This window comes from Amblyomma mixtum, chromosome 9, assembly GCF_055824585.1.
Source record: "Amblyomma mixtum isolate Tamu chromosome 9, ASM5582458v1, whole genome shotgun sequence".
Taxonomy (NCBI): domain Eukaryota; kingdom Metazoa; phylum Arthropoda; class Arachnida; order Ixodida; family Ixodidae; genus Amblyomma; species Amblyomma mixtum.
The window spans coordinates 83,820,320-83,843,283 of NC_143020.1; the positions used below are offsets into that span (position 1 = coordinate 83,820,320).

General features: G+C 44.4%; 6 non-coding genes across 6 annotated transcripts; all 6 read left to right on the forward strand.

Annotated features, from left to right (window-relative positions):
• The first annotated feature begins 3,311 nt into the window (after positions 1-3,311).
• On the forward strand, positions 3,312-3,384 carry TRNAA-AGC (transfer RNA alanine (anticodon AGC)). The gene has a single exon. It is a non-coding gene; the product is annotated as a tRNA-Ala (tRNA).
• Positions 3,385-5,702: 2,318 nt separating this feature from the next.
• TRNAY-GUA (transfer RNA tyrosine (anticodon GUA)) lies at positions 5,703-5,794 on the forward strand. The gene is given in 2 exon segments: positions 5,703-5,739; positions 5,759-5,794. It is a non-coding gene; the product is annotated as a tRNA-Tyr (tRNA).
• Positions 5,795-11,907: 6,113 nt separating this feature from the next.
• On the forward strand, positions 11,908-11,980 carry TRNAA-AGC (transfer RNA alanine (anticodon AGC)). The gene has a single exon. It is a non-coding gene; the product is annotated as a tRNA-Ala (tRNA).
• A 1,966-nt stretch (positions 11,981-13,946) lies between these two features.
• On the forward strand, positions 13,947-14,019 carry TRNAA-AGC (transfer RNA alanine (anticodon AGC)). Its single transcript has one exon. It is a non-coding gene; the product is annotated as a tRNA-Ala (tRNA).
• A 3,181-nt stretch (positions 14,020-17,200) lies between these two features.
• Positions 17,201-17,292, forward strand: TRNAY-GUA (transfer RNA tyrosine (anticodon GUA)). The gene is given in 2 exon segments: positions 17,201-17,237; positions 17,257-17,292. It is a non-coding gene; the product is annotated as a tRNA-Tyr (tRNA).
• Positions 17,293-22,421: 5,129 nt separating this feature from the next.
• On the forward strand, positions 22,422-22,494 carry TRNAA-AGC (transfer RNA alanine (anticodon AGC)). The gene has a single exon. It is a non-coding gene; the product is annotated as a tRNA-Ala (tRNA).
• Positions 22,495-22,964: the final 470 nt, after the last annotated feature.

Genomic DNA, 22,964 nt, shown 5'->3' on the forward strand with positions numbered 1-22,964 from the left:
GCAATGAATCATAAGCTGGTTGTCTGTTGTGGATGATTGGCAAAAAGATGCTGTAAATCGCGCAGCACGTTAGTAGGTTTATAGTCACGGCTTTTAGAACATACAGAGGACAGGTGGTTTCATGAGCACGACCTAAAGCTACGAAGACAAAGCGTAACATGCTATCAATCGCTTGCTCAAGGACGAAAAAAATTGCGGCGCAATGAGGAAATAGAATTTTGAGCTTGTATTAATAATAAACGTTCAAGCAGACACTTTCTGTGAGAGGACCCAAGAAGATTTGTATAAAGAGCTGACTTACGTACAAATAAAAGTGTGCCGCTGAGCTCCGAGGTCTAACGTGAAAGAAGGACATGACAGAACACATCTAAAATGACCAAGGGTTATGAAAGGTCATTGCCACCATAGTAAAAAATATTAGAAATCCTCCTTAGGGTTGAAAATGAGGTTTCTGAATAATTAAACCGGGCGTTTTAGGGCGTTCTCGTATCTCGCCTCCATCGAAATGCGGCCGCCTCTCCCAGTGTGGAACCCACGAGCTTAGGATCAGCAGCGGAAGATCGAAGCCATTCAGCCAACGGGTGCTGTTTTTCTTGATTTTCTTTCCACGATATCATTGAGGTGCGTTTAATAAATTATGAATTGCCGTTATCCCTTTTTACCTCCGCGCCCGAAATTTCACCACTTTCTCATTGCAAGAATTCCTCTTTCACTGCGTGCACATTACATATTAGTATCATGAAGGCACTGCATTTGTTTGCCACACCTTCAGTGCATACCATAATGAATAGGAGGATCTGCCTTGCCGTGTCACGCGCTAACAGCAGTCACTGTGCCTAAGGAGCATGGATGCCATCGACATAACATGTTCATTTTGGTTGGTTTATGGCAGGGGTTCTCAAACATTTTTTGCTTGGAGGAACCCCAAAAGCCTTCAATAAGTTCCAGGGAACCCCCCCCCCCCTCCGCCCCCTCCCTTTTACTTACCAGCAATGTTGTCGAGTGCATTTTTGCAAAGGGAAAGTTGCAGAGGTTAAATGTTTATTGCACAGATTAATACAAATACGAATGCGATGTGTGGTACTGCTTCCCTTTTAAAAGCAAGTCAAAGCGTGGCTCAGTAGCACTCAGAGCCAGTCTCATATCAGCTGCCGGGTCAGGGCCGGTGAGGGTTCTCGCGGAACAAAGGAAGACAGCCCGCGGAACCCCTGTGTTCCGCGGAACCCAGTTTGAGAACCCCTGGTTTATGGGGTTTAACGTCCCAAAGCCACTAAGGCTATTTTTTAATGAAGTTGTTTTAATGAAGCGATTATGTGACTTGTTGAGGTGCTTTCATAAGTTTCTGAAGAAAATGAAAGAATTTGTCGAAATAACCGGGCGTTGGCCGGTTTACGGCTCAAAGAGATTCGCTTCAGAGCCCAGAGTAAGCAGCTCTGAACCTGACGTGACTGTACACAAAGGTGTTATTTCTTAAAATGTAATGATTTCTTTAATTAATACTGGACTATCCCCCCCCCCTTTATTCCTGGCCGGTTCAGACGATTTCGAGAAAACTGCTTATAGCAAGGCGCAATAAAAACGTGTGATTCCTTGGTGTATCTTGTTCCTTTCAACTTGACATGATAAAAAGCCTTATTGAACATCTAAACTGTGAGCGTTAGTTCGTTACCGTGATTTGCTACAGATCGAAGGTTTTTGTAAGAGAAAAACAAGTACCTATATATTTTTGTTTCTTGGTACTTTTAACTTCACCGGTTGATGAACCATTCATAAAAATGGGTGTAAAAGGCACTACAACAAATATAGCTCAACTAACATTGAAAGGTCACCAATGTGCTCGACATAGTTGACTCATGATGCATCTACTTTCCTGTCATAAATTTTTCCGTGCGGCGACATATATACCTCCAGACAACTGGGTTTCGCTTTTTTCCTCGCTACGCATTAACTCCATGGTCGCTCTTTCGAATCGGGCGCGACGAACGCTTTTCTGTTCTTTCGGTTCGTGCCTGCAGCTCACGTCATGTGATGACTGTACAGCATTCCATGTACAGCTTTATCGAACAAAAACTTTGAATAATAGAAAATTGTATTGTACTCTTATGGAAATATCAAACGTATTGGTCCTTTTGTTCTGCTATGTGGCAAAATCTTTCTTTAACAGTGTTTCCGTCGTTCGCATCTTGCAGCTAAGACTGCCCGTAGATAACGAATGGGAAACGTTTTTAACCATAGCAAAAACATTTATAGCATTAAAAAAATGGAAGCCTTGTGACGAAATATCTGCACATGTCTTGACTTCTATAGTGAAAAATAGAATATACCAAAAAATTGCTTTCATAAACTGGTTTCCGTTCAAAAATGCTTTTGTGCAGAATTGTTCGGTATAAAAATGACTTAATCATAATATTGACACTATGGCTCTTTTCTGAAACTCCACATTGTTAACATTTAACACAATCGTTTGTGGACATACGATTGTGAATGCGTTTCTCTCTTGCGCAGCGACCACTGTAGGATAAGTTAAAAATAAACAAGACGTTGAGTTTCCTTTGCACCCACATTATATTTCTTTCTCTTTAAATTGTGCGGAACCATTTGTTTTATTTGCGCCGTGTATGTCAGCTGGCCTCAACTGTTAACTTCGGCCCCATTTGCATAAGAAATTTTGTTTTCATGGTATGCTTGTTATGCACCCATAACTTAAATATGCATAGCTTTTTGTCACTTTCTGACAAGAATAGTAAAAGTAGATCATTATAGTTGCTCTTCCTGCCGTTAAGGAAAGTGTTTGTGTGAGTGTGTAACAACCTAATCTAATATTACTCTATAGGCCTTGTATGCACGACAGTATTGGAAATAAATATGCATGTAGGTTATCACCGCTGCATCTTTGTTTCGGTAAAAGGTTGTTTTAATGAAAGGATTTCATCGCTTGCTCTGGTGCGGTCCTCAGTTTTTTGTTGTAAACATATTTCGAATATTGTGGTAAGGACACCTTTTATGGGAAAGCTGGTGAACTTTATGAACGGCGCTCTCTGGAAACAAAGAGCTCTCTTGGAAGCAACATAGCAGACGACTCAAATCCCCAAGAACATATCGTAGGCAGTGTTCAAAATGGTAGCCAGTGGTTGCGAATGATGCAGCTAATAATGGATTGCGTATAGCCCTGTAGACTGATAAGAACGCCGCACCGGACTCGAGTGGCAACCGGTCCCAGATGGCGCCCCTGCTCCCTTATTAAGATTCGCAGTTTGCGGCGCAGTGCATGGAGTCTTTTGCGAGAGACGTCTTACTGCTGTGTCCGTGTCGGGGGTGTAGCTCAGATGGTAGAGCGCTCGCTTAGCATGCGAGAGGTACTGGTATCGATACCCAGCACCTCCACTGAACCTTTTTTGTCTTACTCCGCTTAGAGAGTGCCGTTTTACTAGCACTAATGGTCGTGGTGACACATACGGCGGTTGAGGGTAAGATTCAAAGATTTTTGTTTTGTGCAGCTTTTGACACCGTATTCGGATAGCAGTGTACAGTTCAGGATATTGATCCTTCCTTAAAATAAGGAAGACTAACTTTTTGCCCATTTCTTACCAAATAAATGGAGTTGCGCATAATGAAGGCCAATTATCTGCTAATAATTCCTTGATCCTGCCGAACGCCTGATCCCTCACTATGAGCCATGTAACTCTCAGATATAAGAGTGTTGAAACCTAGTCTTTTAGGGCGCTTGGAACAGTGATATAAGCGCTACTTGAACCATCGCTTTCACTTCGTGTTTTTTTAAGTAACGGCTTAGTGCATGGAGTATCTTGTGACGGACGTTTTACAGGTTTTTCTCAAGTCGAGGGTGTAGCTCATTTTTTTCTTTTTTTTTCATGGTATTTATTTACATAGATTTGTACAGAAAGGGTAGCTCACTTTAAGTGACGTGAAGCGGAAGAAGCTATACGGAGATCTGTGTGATATTGTTTTTCCAGTGCCAATGTACAGAGCTTTGTACTATGGAGGCCACGGAGGGGATGTTCTGAAAAGAGTTTAAATAATGTAAGTACAGCCAGGAATCAAAACTTTCTTCTTCAAGTTACATACAGAAACACTATCAGTTTAAAGGTTTTTAGAGGGAAGGGGTTTATTCCTACCTTGGGGTTCGCATTGCCTAATATGCAAGTGTCCCTAAACAATAGACCATGTGTTTCTTGACTGTCGGGAGGCGGTGTTTTTTTTTGGACGTTTTGCAACGAACAATTAAAAAAGAGCTGCCGCTTCATCCCTACGGTATCAGATATTTGGCAACTGAAAACCAGGATGGGTTCCCGTTTGATTAGGTAATGCTCTGGGGCCTCTATAGTATATGACACTCCAGAATGGCGGGGTATTACTGCGACTCTGACGCGAGACCAGCCCGCATGTATTTTCGGGAAAATGTACGTAGATTTGTGGAAGTGATGAAACTACAAGCATGTGTACCTGATTGGCTACCCAGGATGGAAAATTTGACTCTGTTGACAGAATTTTAAACTTGACAAGGCCTGCCAGGAAGATCTGGCAGGTTTCTAGTTTTCAAAGTTTGGTTTCTGTAGTTTTCGTGTTGTTTTCTCGAAAGCAATAAAGAAAAAAATAGAAAAAAGGGTAGTTCAGATGGTCGAGCGCTCGCTGAGCATGCGAGAAGTACTGGGATCGATACCCAGCACCTCCACTCCACTTTTTATTTTGCTCCGATTCAGGACTGCAGTTTTACTACACAGAACACCCACGCCGCTCGAGGCTAACGTTCCCAGCATTGTGTTCGCTCAGGAGCGTGCACCGTTTTCTACAAGCAGTGAATGCTTCATGATACCGACACCACTTCAAAAAAAGCTTCTCAGTTTAGCCATTCTTTACCGAGACAATGGAGATAATGCAACGGGAAGCCATGCATTTGTAAGACTTGGAATTCCTTATTTAAGGAATGGGCCAAAATTATTGTGCAAAAATTTGTTCTTTTCCGCTTTTATCTTCGGCGTTACAATCACATATATGAAAACTGATGTCAAATGCATTATCCAGCCGTCGCCATTAATATGCTAACCGATCTGCTAAATAAGCATAAAGCTCTGATTTAATGACAGTCTATATATCTAAGTACTTGTATGGCTAAGCACTGAAAGCGAGGCTCTTCCCAACGCAAAGAATCTTTATAAGGTTATGGCATGGACCAGCCAGTCGTATAAATGTACCCTTTTGTTTTCAAAAGGGCTGTCTGCCCGAGTTTGAGAAGCGTAACTAAAGACGAAAATGTGAAGAGGTGCAATTCATTCGACGCGGCGACCTGCTTTCGCAACCTACCAGGCTTAACCAAAGCTAAGCCCCCGCCAATTTTTTGTCCATAGAACATGAGTTTCCTGTTGGGTATGTGAACTGCCTCGCACCGGCATTGCTTTGAAACATATACTCCTAGACTTTATCTATAAATATGGACAGAGAATGCAAAATATCCAAATACATTCTTACATCTTAGTACCCTGTCGCTAATGTTAGAAAGAGGACGTCAGCAGCAGACGGTACTGGCAGTTTTTGTAGCGACTGGAAGGGAAAATCATTTGGCTTGAATTGCAGCCGAACCGGTTTTGGGAGGAGTGGTTGGGGTCGCACCCGCTACACAGCAAAGTGGGTCAGAACGCACATCGCCAGCGTCCACTCCAGCCTGCTCGTTCTGCCCCTTAGTTCCGTCGATAGCTCAGTTGGTAGAGCGGTGGACTGTAGAGGTACCTCCCACATGGTGATCCATAGGTCGCTGGTTCGAATCCGGCTCGACGGAGGTATTTTTTTCTTTAGTACTGATTACTCGTTGATGCCTGGATGCTCCAGAGCGTTGCTGTATCAAAATATACACCATTCTGCAAAAAAGGGACACCAAATTCGTGTTCTATTAAGTTTTTTTTTTGAACTTTACATGACAAATTGGTATGGTGGTGCATAGAATCGGCCTGTGCTCGCTATATAAGCCGTAAGAGAAATTTTGATCTGAACTTGTTTCAGTTTATGTTTCAGCTGCTATAGATTGGCTTTCGTCACAAAACGAGTTTCAAGGCACATGTGTGCTGAGGCAGTGTAGCTTTAGTAGTGAAAGAAGGACGCCTAATGGGGCTTCCTCAGCGCCGTGTTGTTTCCTGCGCACAATGGAAGAGAAGCCAAATCAGTGTAGAAAAGAAGAAGTATGCTATCAATGGGCGCGAGTTATTCAGGGAAAAAAGGAAATCTAGAACCTCTCGAGCCCAGAAAGATGCCCAAATACGAGGATAACGGACGAAGAAATGACGAGAGCTTACTATGTATACAATTGCAGATCGTCTCCACCTTGTGCGTACTGACGAATTGAAAGATGCTGACGTACCAGCAGGCACAGATTACATTTCAGCTCCACTGCCGCTCGCCAAATTCTAAGAGACTACTTGTGTGTGGGAGATGTTTTCTACAGCCCCTGAGGTAGTGTGTAATGAGGTACCACAGAAGTCTTTTAATAAATTTTTCCATGCAAGAAATTATGAAATAGAGTAAATTTTTATACAAAGGTAAAATTTAACTTCCGAGAACAATGCAACACAGAACTAGAATTACAAGAATTATTCAAAAAGAGGATAATGAAGACCCTGGGATATATTTTAAAATATACGCGCGCACAGAATCATAAGCTGGTTGATTACTGTGGAGAAATGGTACAAAGGCGCTGTAAATCGCGCAGCACGTTAGTAGCGTTATAGGGACGGATTTTAGAACATGCAGAGGACAGATAATTTCATGAACACGACCTAAAGTTACGGAGAGCGCAACATGCTAATTATCGCTTGCTCAGTGACGAAAAAAAATTGCAGCTCGGTAAGGAAATGAGAATTTTGAGCTTGTATTAATAACAAACGTTCAAGCAGAAAATTTTTTTAAGAGGACCCAAGAAGATTTGTTAAAAAGAGCTGACTTACGCACACATAGAAGTGTGCCGCTGGGCTTTGAGATATCCGTGAAAGAAGGACATGACAGAAAACATCTAAAATGACATAGGGCTAGGAAAGGGCATTGTCACCCCATATATTAGGTTGGAGCAACCTGAAAAGAAATAAAAAAAATGGCTGTGGTTTGACCAATGGCCATCCCGAGTAAAATTGCGGAAGCAACGGTGCGTCAATCGCAGTGGCGGCGGCACCTCTGAGCAGCTGTGCGCCATGTGACGTCACTCCTCCTGGAGAATGCACTGCTGGCGCCGCGGCGATGGCACCTCTGAGTCCCCCGCGCAGCGGAGGAGTCGGCGGCGGCGGCTCCGCGCTGCTCTCGAGACGTGCGCCATGTGACGTCACTCGCTCCTCGCGCATGCGCAGTTGGGGCTTTCCGGGGCTCCGCGAAATTGCTCACACCTAGCGTAGTGTTGCTTCCGCAACAAAATAATGAGCCCCTGACTGCATCACGTACAGTCTTTGTCAAAAGTAACCAGGCTGCATGGTTTGCTTCTCAGTCGAGTAGTAAAGCTATTACGCCAGCCCTCAAGCTCTAAATCTCTGTATGGTAAGGAGAACACCTGTTCTCATCTTTGAAGAACTTTTTGATCTTTAGGGAACCCATGAGGGCTCTACTATACGAATGAGAAGCGAACCATGCAGCCTGGTTACTTTTGACAAAGACTGTACGTACAACAGGCTTAACCCAATGTGAAGATAAAAAAAAGGCCCGTGGGCAATGATAATTTTACCACCCGTAGGGGGGGGGATGGGAGTGGGAAACTACTGTAGATACCCACAGCCGGGGAGCGTGCCAGGGGAGACTCCCTTGATCTCCCCTAGGAAGTAGCGGAAAAGATGGGCAAAATGGATGGCATGAATGGTTGTTAGGAAATGGGTTATGGGCTTTAGGGTGTGAATGGGGACAGCGAGTTGTTTGATCTGATCCTTCAATCATCTCGACTCCATTTCTGGCCTGCCTGGCCAAGACAGGGAGAACATCGAGATTGGCCATTGGTGCGGCCCCGCTCACGGGATGCCCGACAACCCACCAAACGCAACGGGCTCCGACCGCCGGAGACAGGAGAACCTAACTCTGGGTCTGCTACCTGGGACGCCTCCACGACGGGGTTTGTTTCCGACCTGCAAGCTACTAGCCGTCGAGTACTTTTCGCGGTTTTTCAGACACCAGAAGTGTGTGTGATGTGGTCCGGTAGTAGAGGCTTAGGTCATCAGCCTATCGACCCACCGGCCCTCGGCACCATGACCCAACACCTCCGGGGGACCCACCTGAGCTTCCCACCAACCAACCATGCACTTACTTTCTCCCATTGCCAGCACAGTAAAAATATTCAAAAACATCATCAGGGTCGAAAATGAGGTTTCTGAATATTTAAACTGGGAGTTTTTCGGGCGTTCTCGTATCTGGCCTCCATTAAAATACGGCCGCCTCTCCCGGCGTGGAACCCACGAGCTTAGGATCAGCAACAAAGCTTCGGTAGGGCCTAGTTGGTACATGTTGCTGTTAATGTAAATGTCGCGCAAACACAGGACGAACCACAAAGAAGAGACACAGAGACACACACAGGATCAGCAGCAGAAGGCCGAAGCCATTGAGCCAACGGGCGCTGCTTTGTTGACTTTTATGCTAAGCATATTCCTAGAGCTACACTATACAGCCCGTCGAGCGCGGCGGTGGAGCTACCATTGACCTTTAGCGTGACCACGTGACACCACGTGACAACATGACGTCACAGCAGAGGAGAGATGGGCTGTCGGCTCGCGCGGTCGGCCGCGGCGGTGGAGGCTCCACATCAGAGGCGCGGCGGCTGACCACGTGACAACATGACGTCACAGCAGAGGAGAGATGGGCTGCCGGCTCGCGCGGTCGGCCGCGGCGGTGGAGGCTCCACATCAGAGGCGCGGCGGCTGACCACGTGACGCTACAGCAGCCGTATAAAGCTGAGCTTGCCTCGCTCTCCGGGCACTTACGAGGCGGCCAGGTGTTGGGATGCCGCCTAGAAGCAGGGCTGATTTGAACGAGAAGCGAAAGCTTCAGCGTGCCACACAGACAGATGAAGAGCGGGATGAACGTCAACCAAGGAAAGCCATGTATTACCAAGCCTAGCCATCAATATGATTCGCATCTGACTAGGCTTAACCTTAGCTAAGCCTCAGCCATTTTTTTTTCTACTATATCAATAAGGTGCGCCTAACAAATTTTGAATTGCCGTTGTTCATTTTTACCTCCGGGCCCGAAATTTCGCCACATTCTCATTAATAAGAATTGCTCTTTCACTGCATGCACATAACATATTGGCATCATGGAAGCACTGCATTTTTTTTTGTCACAGCTTCAGTGCATACACTAATGAATACCAAAATCTGTCTTGACCTGCCTCGCGCTAACAGCAGTAAATGTGCATGATGAACATGGCCGCCTTCGGCAGTGCATGTTTTTTCGTAATGAAGTTGTTCTGATGAAGCGATTTTGTCACGTGTTGTGGTGCTTTCTTTATTTTCTGAAGAAAATTAAAGTATCTTTTGAAATAACCGGAGTGCGGGCGGTTCATGGCGCAAAGAGATTCGCTTCAGAGCCCCGAGTAAGCAGCTCGCAATCTGAGGTGACTGCACACAATTGTGCTATTTTTTAAAAGGTAATGATTTCTTCGGTTAAAACTGGGAGAACCCCCCCCCCCCCCCCTTCCTCCTCACCTCCTCCCTCCGTTCCCCGCCTATGTAGACGATTTCGATCAAAGGGCTTCTATCAAGGCGCAAAAAACACCAGTGATTCCTTGGTGTATCTTCTTTATTTGAACTTGACAAGATGAAAAGCTGTACGGAAATTCTCAACTGTGAGCGTTAGTTCGTGATTTGCTACAGATCGCAAGTTTTAGTCAGAGAAAAACTATAACCCAACTATTTTTTTTTTGAGTTTTCTCTTCATCGGTTGATGAACCTTTAAGAAGAATGGGCCTAAAAAGTACTACAGCAAATATAGCTGAACAAATATAAAAAGGCCACCAATGTGCTCGACACAGGTTGCGCACGATGCATCTACTTTCCTGTCATAAATTTTTCCATGCCGCGTCCGCATGTACCAGACAACTGGTTTTTGTATTTTTTTTCGCTATGAATTACCTTCATGGTCGCTTTTTCGAATCGGGCTCGACGGATGCCTTTCTCTTCTTTTGGTTTGTCCCTGCAGCTCATGTCCTGCGATGACTGTACAGGATTCCATCTACACCATTCTCGGACAGAAATTTTCAATATTGTAAAATTGCATTGTACTCGTATGGAAATATCAGACGTAATGGTCCTTTCTTCTGCTGTATGGCAAAATGTTTCTTTAACAGTGTTTCCATCGCACGCTACATGCACCTAAGCCTGCCATAGAAAAACCATGGGGAACGCTCTTGACGATAGCAAAAACGTTAATAGCGAGAAAAATGGAAACTTTACCGGTTGATGTGCAATTATGAAAAATGGGTCTAAAAAACACTACAGCACATATCGCGCAACATAGAAAAGGCATCAATGTGCGCGACACAGGTGATGGACGAAGCGTCTACTTTCCTGTCATAAATCTTTCCATGCCGTGTAAACATGTATAGTTTCAGACAAGTGGTTTTCGGTTTTGGATTACCTCCATGGTCGCTTTTTCGAATCGCGACCTGCGGATGTATTTATTTTTATAGTAAAATCTTATATTATAGCAAAAAATTGTTTTTATAAGCTGGTTCCGTTCAAAATTGCTTTTATCCAGAATAATTTGGTATGTGAGTGTCAAAATATTGTTCCTTTGGTTCTTCTCCGAAAGTGCGTACTGTTAACCTGTAACATGGAAGTTTGTTAACATACTTTTTAGAATGCGTTTCTCTCGTGCGGCGATCACTGTCGCACAACTTTATAAAACGAAACATTCAGTTTTCTTTGCACCTTCATTCTGTTACTTTCTTATTATGTTGTGCGCAACAACTTTTATGGCCGTCATCTATGTCTGGCTTCGCTCCTTAATTTCGACCTTATTATCATTAAGAAGTGTTGTTTTCATGGTATCCTTGTTATGCCGAAAGGCAGTCTCTCAGCTGTGCGCTGGAGTGCCTAGATCCACGCCCACTGACGGAAAGGAAGATTCTCGGCCACTGGCCGCGGCATTCGTCGGCGGTGAAGGCCTCCAAGGCACTGCTCCGCTTCTTGAGAACTTCTGGCCTGCACGATAGGCTGTGACTTCAATGAACACTGACTTTTTAGAGTGACTTTAATTTTCTTCTACTCTCTTTTCTCTGTCCTTTCTTTATCCCCTCACTCATCCCCCCCCCCCACCCCGTGTAGGGTAGCAAACCGATTATTCTTCCGGTTAATCTCCCTGCTTTTCCTCTTCTACCTCCTCCTCCTTGTTACGAGCCTATCAATTCAAAGTGCATAATTTCTTTTTCTCAACTTCTGCCAAGAATAGTAAAAGAGAATGATCTCTTGAGTTGAACTTCCTCTCGTTAAATAAAGTGTATGTGTATGTAACGATCAATCTAATATTCCTCTATCGACATTATCTGTCCAACATTCTTTTCATGAAAGGATTTCGTCTATTGTTCAGGTGCTTTCTTCCGATTCTCGGTGTAAGTCTATTTAGAATATTGTGGTAAGCATGCCTTTGATGGGAGCTTGTGGACTTAAAAAAAAACGCGCACTCTAGGCTCAAAGAGTGCTCTTGGAAGCAATATATGCCACGACTAAAATCCCCATGAGCGATCTGCGATCACTGTCCAAGAGAAGAGCCAGGTGTTGCGAATAAGGTTGTGTAGCCCTCTAGACTCATTACAATGCGGCACCGTACTTTAGTGGAATCCGGTCCCAGATTGAACCACTGCTCTCTTATTACGCTTTGCAGTTTACAACACAGTGCATGAATTCTCTTCTTGGGTACATCTCTCGACTTCGCGTCGGGGGTGTAGCTCAGATGGTAGAGCGCTCGCTTAGCATGCGAGAGGTACTGGGATCGATACCCAGCACCTCCACTGAACATTTTGCGTGCTCCGCTTAGAGAGTGCCGCTTTACTACAAAGAATAGTTGTGGTAACATATAGGGCTGTCAGGGCTAAGTGTGAAAAATTTCTGAATGATTCATAATGAAGGTTCAACAGCGCAAACACACACAGACCAAGAAGGAGACAAGACACACACACCAGCGCTGGTGTGTGGGTCTTGTCTTCTTCTTGGTCTGTGTATGTTTGCGGTGTTGAACCTTCATTATGAATCTACACCAACTAGCCCAATCTGCAGTTCATCAAAAGATTTCTGCTTTTTGCAGCTTTTGATACCGTATTCTGATTGAGGAGTACAGTTCAAATAATGAACCCTCGTTAAAAAAAAGAAAGATCCCCATTTTAGCCATTGCTTACCAAAGAAATGGTGGCACGCATAAGGAAGGCCAAGTATTTGCTACTAATTACTTAATCCTACCGAATGCCCACTTCTCACTATGACCCATGTAACTCTCAGAAGTAAGAGCGTTGGAAAACTACGTTTTTTTAATGACGCTTGGAACACTGATAAAAACAGTGCCTGAAAAAATGTCAGGTGATGTAAAAGCTTGCTTTACTTACATGAAATTCGTCTGTTTGAAAATTTCTTCGTAACTTGTACGACAAAACATAGTTATTTCGGGAACATTAAAGATATAAAAGAGAAATTCTTCCTCGGGTATATAACGTATTCCCATCGGCAGTGAGTTGAAATATTTCGCTTAGCTTGGATGAGCATATCTACGCAAATATCTGAATCTTCAACTAGATTTAGAATCCTAAGCAGCGCCTTCAAAAATGCTTGAAAGTGAACTTAGCAGCTACCGACATAGGCGGCTGTTGTAGCCACTGAAACGAAAAATTGCCATGCGTGAATTCGCGCGTGTTACCTAGGTGATGCAAGTCAGAGCGCCTGTCACCATCGCCCACTCAAGTAGGATTGTTATGTCCCTCCTACTACCGATAGCTTAGATGGTAGAGCAGTAGTCCGTAGAGCCTGAGCTGGAAGAGCGCTGGTATGTAGAGGTACGCTGCACTGTTATCAATAGGTCGCCGACTTGAACCCGGCTCGACGGAGCGGCTTCTTTTATTGTTTCTTCCGTGCATCTCATGCTTTATGATGAATAAATACATGATAGAATGAACATTTCACAACATTGATCCTCCACCTCATCTCTTGAACTCTGCACTCTATCACATAACACAGTCGTTTGTGAACGTGTTTCGTCCTTGTTCAAGGACCACTGTCGACAACATTGAAAATTCCTGAATTTAACTTTGTGGCCCTTTCATTCTAGGTCTTTTTCTTTCAAGAGTGCGCAACAACTTTTTATTTGCGCAATGCATGACTGGCCACGCGCCCGTAGATTGGCCACATTTAAATTAATTAGTTTTTGTTTTCAGGTATGTATGGTATGTATTCACGACTTTAAGGTACTTCATTTTTTCTCACTCTACACTATATATTCACAAAGTTAAAGAGTACAATAATTATTGTTGCTCTTCCTGACGTTGAGGAAAGTGTATGAGCAATTATGTGCATGCAGGTACTCGCCACTCCGTGTTTGTTTAGGTGAAAAGTTATTTTCTTTACCGGCACTTTCTTCATTTCCTTAGCGTCAGCGTATTTAAAAGATTGTGATAAGCATATTTTTCAAGCAAAAACTACTAATTTAAAGAAAATCGCACTGTGCTCACAAACGTCTTCTTTCAATGAACACCGGAGACGTCTCAAGCTTGCATGCGCATCTCCGCGGCAACTGTACAAGAGTGTAGCAATTAACGGTAGCAATTGAATCAGCGGGGAAGCGTTTAGCCCTGTAGACTCATTAGGATGCGGCATCGGACCCTACTGGCAACCGGTCTCATATTGCAGCACATTTCTCACTTCACGTTTTTTAGGTTACGGCGCGGTGCATGGAGTATCTTTAGAGGGACGTCTGACGGCTCTGTCCGTATCGGGGGTGTAGCTCAGATGGTAGAGCGCTCGCTTAGCATGCGAGAGGTACTGGGATCGATACCCAGCACCTACACTGAACTTTTTGTTTTTAAAACGGCAGTAAATGGCAGTTTTACTGCACAGAAAGCGAATAGTAACACACACGGCGCTCGAGGCCAAGGTTCCCATGATTGTGTTGTCGATGTGTGTGCACAGTTCTTCTACAAGCGGAAAAGGCTTCATGAATCTGTCTTCACTTTAAAAAAAAGCTTCTCTGGTCGGGCAGTCTTTACTGAGGCAATAGAGATAATGGTGCAGGAAGCCATGCGTTTGTAAGAAATATTTATTAGAAATCCTTGTTGCAGTCTAAAGGAGCTCCCGACGTGTCTGCAGATCTGAAAAAGTTCGCACTCGGTTTTTTTTCTTATAGAGAAGTCATGAGTCGCATCTTACGTCCTTTGCGCCAGTGGGGGTGCTATGGTAGAACTCTTTAGCGCTTGTCGTTTATAAGTCGTTTTTCGTACGAGAGGTCGGACCTTAATGAAGTCCTCAGTTCAGAAATGGGGTGAAATTATTGGGAACAACAAAAATTTATTCTTTTCCGCTTTTTTCTTCGGCGTGGTGATCATATATACGAAAACTGAGATAAAATGGGTTATCACGCCATCGCCATTAGTGTGCTAACCGTACAGCTAAATGAGCATACAACTCCCCTTTATGTCCAATCTATAGACCTTTTTCAGGTGCGTGTGGCCATCTTTCGACAGCAGCGCCGTCTTGCGTCTGGCCGATTGCTCCGCCATGTTGGCTTGGGAGGCTGCCGCTGCAATACAGGCAACGAGTACTCGCCGCGCTGCTCAGCCTTATCCGAGTGTTGATTTTTTTTACCTGCGAAGTATTGCACTGTATGCACTGAGCAACTGCGAACAAAATGGCGAGTGCTTCGGCGAGCGGCGACGCGGATGTTTCCCTGCAATTGTGCCGAAAATCGACATTGGAGGTGCGCTTCTACGCGGCGTAGTTCATTTAACGGTTTTCTGGTATCTATAATGGAGACATTTATTAATGCGAGCACGAAACTTGCTGAGCGCTTCTACGTTGTAGTTATAATTATAAAAGGAAAACCGCTCTGTTCCGAGTTAACAGCAGTGTTGCTGTCAAGCGCTCAAGCAGCCTGCTCAGCGTTGCACCGGTGACACGAACAGATTGAAACTGCGTTCGACCGCGTCTTTCCCTAGATTTTCCCTCTGCACTGTGCTAAAAAACGGTACTTTCTGTAGTGCTACATGGAGAAGGAACCGCTGGAGCGCATAAGCGCACAGAATTCTGTTGCAGCTTTTGGCTGTGCATAAATTTCTTGATTACTTCGTACTAAAACGTTAAAATAACTGGTGAAGCGTGCAAATGTAGGGTGGTTCACTCTTAGCGTGAACATGCGAGCGTGTGGGAGCGCTCTTCGGAAAAAAATGCAGTAGAGAGGCATCTGGCCTTCGAACGCGTTGTAGTTTATACACTCGAAACTGGTGCACCTGCTGCGACAGTTGCTGAGGGGCGTATCTGCTTGGTCCGTCTCGGGTGCGGCCGCTGATTAATGCCGAAAGAGCGAGAAAGCGCGTGCGTGTGGTCGGGTGGTCGGGTGGACACTGCGTGCCTGCTAATTGCACGTCCCTAATGGGCACTTTTTGTTTTAAACAATCGGCACTTTGCATTATGGCGCCAGTTGAAAATAGTATTTGGTCGAAGCATGAGGTGTCACTATGCAAGGTGGACACGTCAAAGCTGCGGCCTTAAGTTTTTTAAGTCCTGCTGGTTTATCGGATATTTACTGCAAGCAAACAGCTGTGGCATTTGTGCAATGCAGCATGACTTTCAAGTACATTTAAATAGCTATGTTTACAATGCCGTTGTCGCTAATAATCAGTCGCTAGTGTCGGCAGTTATAGCCGAAATGTTTCACGTAACCCGCAGTGCTGCTGCATCATTTACCCAAATTATTACTTATGTTTTTATTTTTCAAGGGTCACAAACGACACATATCTTAGCGACGTGAGCAGTAGGTGCTCGCGTGTAAGGTATGTGTAGCTGAAACAGCCCGCAACCGCACTGCCACCGTGGCTCTCTGTGTTCTTCACACTGCTCCGTTTCAAGCCACCTTCGCTAGAGTTTGAACAGCAGACGACTGCGCAGTGGTTTCCCGAAGACCTCGTTTCAGCTTTTATCGCGCATACACCCAAATCGGGCAACTGCAGCTAAGCAACCGCATACAGTAAACACGGAGAACCGCAGAGAACGCACGGGACGCATGGGCACCGCCTTTCCGAAGCAGCCAGAGAGAAGGAAAGCAACATGGCGGTGTTCGGTGCGCTGGGAGCGAGGCTAAAACTGCAAAAGGTCTAGCAAAAGGTCTATACTTGTTACGTACTTGTACTGTTAAGTACTGAAGGCGAGGAGCCGCTCAACAGGACTAAGGTTTATAAGTTTATGGTTTGGATGAGAGAGTGGTATGAATCTACCATTTTGGTTTTTCGAAAAGTTACATACCTGAGTTTCCGACGCACTACTAAACACGCAGATGCGAAGGGGTGCACCTTATTCGACGCGTCGACAGTATAGGAATGCGTGCTTTGTCTTTGAAAACCTTACCCGACAGGTGCATGAAGCGCGACCGCACATTCAGGCTTGTTGCGGCACCTCCGTCGCAGCTGCCTGGTGGAAAACAACACATTCGCGCACCTCCGAAGAACCTTAATATCTCTAAACACGTGATTTTTCATCGACACCCAATTCTTTACATAAAGAAAGCTTTGTTAAGCGACGAATTCAACTGTGTTAGCAAGCCGTGCCGTGTGTTAGCAGATTACAAAGAAACTGGTTTGCTAAAGGGCGATTTCAAGTTTCGAAAACAATCTGGCCATAGAACACGAGTTTCCTGCTCGGTATGTGAACTATCTTGAACCGGCATTCCTTTGAATTATATACTCCGAGACTTTATGAATTGATATGGACGAAGAGTGTGATATATTCCCATACATTTCTAACTCTGGGAACGCCATCGCTAATCTTCGGAATAGAACGTCAGCAGCGGATGGCATGATGGTTTTTGTGGCGACTGGAACGGAAAATCACTTGGATGGAATTCGCTCGCGTTGGGAGAGGAACGGCGCATCTGAACCAGTTTTGGGGGAGGGGTGGGAGCCGCACTCGGCACAGGGTAAAGTGGGTCAGAACGCGTTTTGCTAGCGTCCAGTCAAGCCTGCCAATTTAGTCCGTTGGTTCCGTCGATAGCTCAGTTGGTAGAGCGGTGGATTGTAGAGGTTCATCCCACACGGTTATCCATAGGTCGCTGGTTCGAATCCGGCTCGACGGAGTAATTTTTTTCTTCGGTGCAACTTTTTCTCATGATGCCTGAATCCCTGAGAGCATTGCTGTATCAGGTTTTTACTGGTTTTTAGTGTTCTCATACTCTTCGGAAAACAGACGCAGAAATTTTGGTCGCGTGAAGTTTCCTTTGAACGGTGCACGACTAATTGTTGTGGTGGAGTGTGGAATCTGCCTTGGTAAGCCACATAAATTAAAATTGCATTTTTTTCTAACTTTTTCTATGACCTGTTCCTACGGCCGTAAAATGGCTTTGATATCCCTAGATAAGTTGTAAGGTAGACGTGCTATGGTAGCTGTGCGTGCTTAGAAGTCCCCACTTCAAGGAATTTCCTCAGCGATATGCCGCTTTTGTGCCTACATGGACCCTTATTTGTGTATTAATATAATAGGAAGAAATGCGATTCCATAAAGCGTGAGGTGTTTGGAAGAAAAAAAATGCTGGATCATCTCGAAGTTCAGCACGACAACCAAGGCGAGGACGAACGAAGACACGATGAGCGCTAATTACGAGCATAATTATATATCTGTGGTGGTCGCTGGGTATTCCTCCTTCATCGTCGCCGCATGTCTCCTTGGGAACTTAAAGAAGTTGACGTACCAACAGACACAATCATTTATTCGTCTTAATGCCCAAGAGGCGAGTTCTGAAAGAGCTCCTGCTTTGGAACTGTTTTCGAGATCACCTGAGTTAGCACGCAATGAACTGTGACAGAACTGCTTCATTTATTTATTTATTTGTTTATTTATACATACTTCGGTCTTAAAAATAATACTATAGCAGGTGGGTTATACACATAATCGCACAGTAACAGAAAAGTACAAAATCAGAGAAGGAAAATATACAGTTGGCAAGACCTCACCAACAACAAAATTACTACACCATACCAGAACCCGATGATCTAGAAGAAGTGAAAGAAAATGATGAATTTGAACCTATTTGGCGTAGGCAGCCAGATTCCACGCACAAAAAAAGATGCAACATTGCGAATGTGAGCAGAAAATCTTAATTTCTCGAAACAACGTTAACACCCTGACTGATAATAGTGATACCAAAAGACCTTGCTCAAGTAGCCCACGACACTTGTTTCAAAATTTAACGCGAAAACTATTGTATGCTGGTTGCCTGATTTGTATAATTGAAAGAAGGGTCGTGTAAGTGTCAGTACCCTTTTAGAGAGCAGTCAGGGATGCCTTTGAAAACATATAAGGGACACACATTTGCATTAATAATTTTGGTTTGGTTTAACATGGGTTTAAGGTCCCAAAGCAACTCAGACTACGAGGGCCGCCGTAGTGTACGTCTCCAGATAATTTGGGTCACGTGTGATTCCTTAACGTGCACAGACATCTCACTGTACACGGCTTTATAGCATTTCGCGTGTATCTAAATGCGATGGCTGTGGACGGGATCAAACCCGCGTCTTTCGGGCCAGCAGCCGAGCACCATAACCACTGAGCCACCGCTACGGCTCTTTCATGATTACGATCGAAAGCTACAGAGAGAAAGTGGAACATGCAACCAGGCACTCAACGACGAAGAAAAGTTTGAAGGAGAAGGAGGTAATTGCAATAGTGAGCTTGTGCTCAAGCGGAACTTTCAGGCATGCGCTTGTTGTAAGGCGACCTAACAAAATTTGTTCGAAAGAACTTACCTACTCCCAAGTGGAAGTGTGCGTCATAGCATTGAGGTGCTTGTAAAAGATGGTTTGGTTTGGTTTAATAGGGTTTCACGTCCCAAAGCGACTCAGGCTATGAGGGACGCCGTAGTGAAGGGCTACGGAAATTTCGACCACCAGGGGTTCTTTAACGTGCCCTGACATCGCACAGTACGCGGGCCTCTAGAATTTCGCCTCCAAAGAAATTACACCGCCGCGGCCGGGATCGAACCCGCGTCTTTCGGGCCAGCAGCCGAGTGCCATAACCACTGAGCAACCGTGGCTTTTTTTTTTCTTTATTGCCTGACTTCGGCAAGAACCGCAATACACAAATACCCTTATAGGGCACATCGAGAAACATTTAACTTGAGCCACCGCGGCGGTGCAAATGTAAAAGGAGAACAATACGCATTATATAGAAAAGTGTTTAACTGATCCACGATAACAGTGACTTGGGAAAGGGCATTGTCTCTAGATCGAAATATTTTCAAACCTTATTATAAAAAAACAACAACTTTCAGCCGCGGTTTGAAGCTGTAAAATGTTATCAGCGTAAAAATTAAAGGCCTGTTCGCAAAGGCTTTGCTAGAGATGCGGCTATATATTTGAATATATACAAAGCTTCTCCCAGCGTTCACAGAGATGCAGTCAGGTGTATAATTTACATCACTAAAGTGCCACGCAACAGAAGGCTCATGCATAAAATTTTAGGCCTTAAAGTAGTAGCAATGCACATTGGTACTTGTTTACGCTGACCAGGAAGACTTGTGGCACATAATTTCACTAGCACGGTAAAAACAATCCATAATAATTCATTCCTTTTGCAGGTGCCACAAAATGAACAAACTTAACTACTAGAATGTAGGAGGTCGCTTAACATTCGCCTTAAGAGTATACGCAATAGTGCCTTCTATTTCTACCTCTCTTCACTTCCTTTGTTACTAATTTCTCATCTATTACCTATCCGCGATCATATTACCGAACACAGTAATCGATTGCAACCGCAATCAGTGTTCACATTACTGATTACCATTGAAGAACCACAATTACTGATTACCTAGTCACTATCTAGGTTACACTGCACGACATACTATGCCGCCATCCCCGGCCGCGAGTTTTTGATTTTTGGTTTTGGAGAAAATACGCAGTAACTGTCTGACATATCTCGGTAAACACCCGAACCGCGCCGTAAGGAAGGGGACAAAGAAGGGAGTGAAAGAAGGAAGGATAAAAGAGGTGCCATAATGGCGGTCTCCGGAACCATTTCGAGCACTTTGGAATCTTTATCGTGCACTGGCAACGCAAATCACACGGGCGCGTTTTGCGTTCCGCCGCCTCGATCGAAACGCAGCCGCCGTGGTCGGGTTCGAACCCGGGTACTCCGGGTCGGTAGACGAGCGCCTTAACCACTGAGCCACCGCGACGGGTTTTGCACTCCATTTATATCACATTTTGTAACTCGAAAGAACTTCGTTATTTCTCTACTCTGACAAGTATGCATGCACTAAATGAGCACTACAATTTGCTTTGCCTTCGGATGTTGCGTCACAAAAGAAATATATCGGCTCCTGAAGAAGGAACACAAACAAGCTTGATTAATGCCTCCAACAGAAAATATTTGCTCTTCAGAAGCGAAATTATACTGCGATAATGATTCAGCTTCCCCATATGAGATCGCCATATTTTACTTGTGTTTCAAATGTATTCTTAGCATTTCAATTATTGCAGATTGTATATGTATATAGGTCTGCATCGCCGCATGTTTGTTTAGGAATAAATTTGTTTTAATGAAGGCATTTCGTATGTATTGCGAGCGATTTCTTATTTGCTGGTGTAAATGTATTTCGAATATTGTGGTAAGCGTACATTTCATGGGAAGCTGGCGAATTGACCGACAAACACGGTGTGGCCGCGAAGAGCCTTCTTTAAAGCAACATAGTAAAAATTACTAGTAGAGAGTCTTTACCTTATTTACTTGAAGTGAACAGTAAACAGCATGTCGCGGGCAATGTTCAGAAGGGTAGCCAGTGGCTGCAAATGATGCAGCTTGCGGCGAAGTATCCTTCTATGCTGATTACAATGGGGCACAGTGCTCTAGTGGCAACCGGTCCCCAATTGCACTACCACTTTATTCTCGCGTCTATTATTTTCCGGCTCAGTGCACGCAGACTCCTGTGACGGACGTTTCAGAAGTCTGTTCCCGTCGGGGGTGTAGCTCAGATGGTAGAGCGCTCGCTTAGCATTCGAGAGGTACTGGGATAGATACCCCGCATCTGCAGTGTACTTTTTCTGTTTTACTCCGCTTAGAGGACGTTCTTTTACTACTGAAAATCTCCGCGATTACGTACACGGCGGTCAAGACTAGCGGTCATAGAATTGTTTTTTCTGTGGCCTAGAGCACCGTCTTTCATCTTGTGATGAATAAATGCGCGATGAAACGGCTGCATAAAAAATGGAACCTTTGGCTATGCTATGGAAGTCGGCACACTTAGAAAGTAACACTAGTTTTTGAACGTGTTTCTTTCTTGTGCCGCAGGTAATGTCGGAGAACTTAAGGTTTACTTAATGTTCACTTTTTTACCATTCATTCTACTTATTTTTCTTTCAAGTACACGCAACAAATTTTTATTTTCGTTATGTAAGTCTTGCTTCGCGCTATAAGTTTCAACCACTTTGGCACTAACAAGTTTCATTGCGAAATCACTAATGAGGGGGTTCAGAGCACAACAAAATCGTCTAATTTTCGTCAGCCTGCCTGTCCGTGAGCAAGATGGCTCCCACAAACTCCACCGGTGGCATCACTTGCCTTCTGAGGGCAGTGACGTGCCAAGAAGCGTAGAAGAATAGAAAAGAAAACAAAGAAAAGAAGGAAAAAAGACGCCAGTCACATAAAGTCAGCAACAGTAAAAACCGTTACTGCTTTGTGTTTTCTAACTTGCCGGCAAATATGCATAAGATAAAAGAGTATATGGTCTGTAGAGTTGCTCTTCGTCGCCTTGAGGACAGCGTATGTGCCATTGTATGCAAGCATGCCACAGCCGATGCGTGTGTGCTTGGGTACAAAACTGTTTTAGTGAACGCATTTCGTCTCTTCCGCAGGTTCTGTCTTCATTCGCTTGGTTTAAATGTATTTCGAATATTACAGCATGCATACCATCAATTAAAAGAACACCACGTTAATACGCATAGGGCACACAAAGCGCTTCTTTTGGAGGCGACAAAGAAGATTTCTCCAATGTGCAAGAGCTCTGCTACGGGCACTGTTCCAGAGGGGAGCCAATGGTAGACAGTGAGCCTCGTACCTGTAACTCTTTAAGCCCTGTAGACTGATTACAATGCGGCGCCGGGCTCTTGGAGCAACCGGTACCAGATTGCACCACCGCTCTCATCTCCCGCTTCTTATTTAAGGCGCAGTGAATGGAGTCTCTTTTGAGGGACGTCTTACTGCTGTGTCCGTGTCGGGGGTGTAGCTCAGATGGTAGAGCGCTCGCTTAGCATGCGAGAGGTACTGGGATCGATACCCAGCACCTCCACTGAACTTTTGCTGTTCTGCTGTGTTTCGCGGGCGCTATTTCACTATGCTAAACATAGGATAATTTATAACTGATAATATAGGATGTCAGTTACAAAATGTGCTTTCCGGTTTATCATTTAGATATACACTTTCTGGAGAGCCCAGTCTTAAAGTAGAAGCTAAAAAAATTCTAATCGAAGCACTGTGCAAAATGGAATGCAGTACGATTTCCTGAAAAAGGTAATTAGTGAAAAGGACTTTCATTGCAAATATGAAGCATAAGGGCAAGAATGCCCCAGGAGGTTAAAATTCTTGCTATGCTAGGAAAATGCTGAGCACGGTTTGTATCGCACAGAAAAACAACGTGCAAATAAATGAGTAAAAGCCTTCATAACCGAAGTAGAAAGCAGAGATTAAGTTGACAGTATTTTGGGTTAAAGGACAGCATAGTGAAGCATTATGTACAAAAAGACGAAAAGCAGGCTGCAG